Source organism: Chinchilla lanigera, unplaced genomic scaffold (genome assembly GCF_000276665.1).
Source record: "Chinchilla lanigera isolate Chin_1 unplaced genomic scaffold, ChiLan1.0 scaffold00072, whole genome shotgun sequence".
NCBI classification, from domain to species: Eukaryota; Metazoa; Chordata; class Mammalia; order Rodentia; family Chinchillidae; genus Chinchilla; species Chinchilla lanigera.
The window spans coordinates 11,154,667-11,157,872 of record NW_004955473.1 but is presented as its reverse complement, the minus strand read 5'-3'; the positions used below and the strand labels follow the sequence as shown (position 1 = coordinate 11,157,872).

Sequence of the window (3,206 nt, the reverse complement as noted above, 5' to 3'; positions counted from 1 at the left end):
AAGAAGAAGAAGGACAAGAAGAAGAAGGAAGAAAGAAGAAGGAGGAGGAGGAGGAAGAGGAGGAGAAGGAGAAAGAGAAGCAGCAGAGAAATAAACTTTAAACTTTGCCTTGTCAAGTTGTCTTGCTTGCTATCTGAGTGCCTTCTTTCTGGCACCAGCAATTTGAAGGTGGGTGATAACATCTTCCCAACTGGAAGTTATCTTTCTTCTCATGCTTTTTGTCCACAATTTCATTCTTTGACTTTGTGAGACATTGAGATGAGGTTTACATATTTTATACAGAGATAGCTATTTCATCACCTCAACTATGTTTTATGTTTCTTTCTAGATGTGCAATGCTTAACATCTACATGTGACATGGATTGGGACACAAATATGAACTAATGAATTTTAAAACTACTGGTAACCTATGTGTGGTGTGGCATAACTTTGTAATAATGTAAAGGTTACATTTTTGTTGTAAGTTGATTATATAAATTAACAGTATAACTTTTGAGTAATATATTTCAAATTAGACACCTTTATAAGAAAAATAGAGTATTTTGCTTTCAAATGATCCTTATTTGTGGAGTAGCTATCTATCGTCTCTCTCTTCTCCCTTTCCTTCACCTTCTCTTAGTTTAAACTCCACTTCTTTAATTCTTTACTGACACTTACAATCACCGGGAGCTGTGTTTTCCGGCAGAACAGTGCTGACAGTACATGGATAAAGATGGAAATGAGAGAAGGGAGGCTGTATCTAAGCAGAGTGGACATCAGAGTAGACTTCCAGAAGCTCATGATGGACTCAAGCTAGAGGAAAGCCTGGCCGTGTAAGCGCTCATCAAGCAGATCAATTATTAGCTGGAAGGAATTACCAAGAGGCCATTTCTTGTCACTGCAGTAATCTTTGTGAAGCCATGAAGCTGACACAGTCTGAGCAGGCTCCTTGTCCCCGGAAATGCAGAGGGACAGCCACATGGAACAGCTCCCTCTCATCCAGGAGAGGTGGGAGAGGGCGAGCATGCGGTGTGCCTGAAGGCCCGGCAGAACACGGACGAGGACACAACTGCCCATCTCCAGGCACCACATAAACTCTCGCGGAGGACAAGAAGGGCCAGTGCCCCTTTCTTTCTGAGAAGCACAATCCTTCCACAGAAAAATGCCTACCTGAAATTCAGGGGGTTTTTGACAGGGATCCAGACACACTGCTATATTTACTTCAGCAAGAGTGTGCCACCAGAGCCATGTATCGAAAGCAACACCCCAAAAGATGACAAAACAATTATAGAGGAGCAGGCAACCAAAATTGCAGATTTGAAAAGACATGTGGAATTCCTTATAGCTGAGAATGAAAGATTAAGGAAAGAAAATAAGGCCGAAAAGGCTTCTAAAAGGTTCAATAGAGAGGGGAAAGGAAGGGGAAATGGATTTAAAAAAAAAGAAGAAACAAACTGTGGTATGTACATGTAACCACTCTGCAAGGCGACTGTAAACTGCATGAACTACAAATATGTACTAATACAATAAAAAATTTTAGAAATGGAAAAAAAAAAAGGTTCCATAGAAAAGGAACTGGATTTGGATGCTGATTTTGTAGAAAAATCAGAGTTGTGGAATTTGCCACCATTCAGAAAACTCTGAAGCCTCTTCAACCTGGCAGAAGTTTGCAGCAAATACTGAGAAAGCCAAGGACATTCCAATACCCAACCTTCCTCCCTTGGATTTTTCATCTCCAGAACTTCTGCTTATGGAGCTCTCTGAGGGCAATCTGAAAGGATTTATGAGTAATTAAAATGGAAGTTCAGCAGAGAGGCCAGAAGAAATAAAATTCAGTGACACAGCTCATCCTGAAAAGAAAAAACGAAGGGAAAATCACACGCAAGGGCAGTCCTGGAATTGTCACCCTCTGGCTTCTGTGGAAGAGAGGTAGGGCCTAGACGTGGGAACAGTCCCAGTGAAGTGCACTGCAGATCTGATTCATGGACACAGTTAATGATTCCAGTTTGGAGACATAGCTCGGAGGCTGGCTTTTTCCTGATACAAACCAAATGTCTGCCTGGAATAATATTTTCAAGCAACAGTTATTTTTGTATCATTAGGATTTAAATGTATAAAAGTATGTTATGTGTAACTAATGTATAATGCCATAAAGGATAATGCAAAACCTAAATAATACAGTGGCCTGAGGGACTGCTGTATATTTGAAATATGCTCTTCATCATGCATTGACCATATGAATTTTGTTATGCACACTTTGTTTACAGAAGGTAAGATACAAAGCTTTCTAGATGAAACTGTATGTGCCACACTTGCTCTACTCATAATGATAGCCTCAAGACTATGAGGAGAGATATTTAAATTTCCATTTTATGAAAAAGAACCAAATTGCTAGTTATGTTTTCAAAAATATTACACATTTATATAATTAATCAGGGTGCATTTTAAGTTCTGTTTGTCATATAATGCACCATTTGAAAATACCAAGGAAGTATCCTTTGTTTTTAACAATGTGTGAGTGAAAGTAATGCTAGCTGGCAGTATTTGATTGTAAGAAATCAATAAAGTAAATGGTTTTTTTAAAAAAAGAAAAATCATTTTATAGAACTAAAAATATAATTATCTTATAATGCAGGCAGACACGATTGTTGCCTTAATATATTGTAAAAGCTCCTACATTGTTTAGCTAAATTGCTACCTTGTATATTGCTTATACCAATAGTCATATAATTGGTGAAAGCCATGTTCCTTTTGGTAGATAAGAGACAGTTTTGTTTTTAAAAAGTATGTTCTTATTAAAATAGACATTAATCTTTGTATCGTACATTGTATGTTTACAGTTCTGTATGTGTGCCTAAGGAATTCTAAAGGTGCTACTAAACTAATTCTTGGTCTTGGCCTTAGTAAACTCTGTTTTCTTCCTAATAGCAATTTGCACTGGTTCACAAGAGGAGGGGACTCTTAAGTAGTATTTGGTTGATATACCTTTCTGGCAAAACTAAGCTTGCTTTGCAGAAATATTGGCTTTTTTAATTAACTCAATCACTATGTTTCTTAGTTTAAGCTTACTTACAGACTGGATTTGCTTGCTCTTACTGGCTTATTTTGTTTGTAAGCTTTATAACAATTTGTCAAAGTTGTAATATTTTCGGGTGCTAACTACAAAATAGATAGGGTTAGACTTGATGATGGACTTTACATAAATTTAACAAGAGTAATTTTTTTCT

General features: G+C 37.3%; 1 pseudogene; it reads left to right on the top strand.

The window, feature by feature from the left end:
• LOC102030522 overlaps nt 1-1,774 on the top strand; it is a 5,532-nt pseudogene extending 3,758 nt beyond the window's left edge.
• The last annotated feature ends 1,432 nt before the right edge of the window (nt 1,775-3,206 follow it).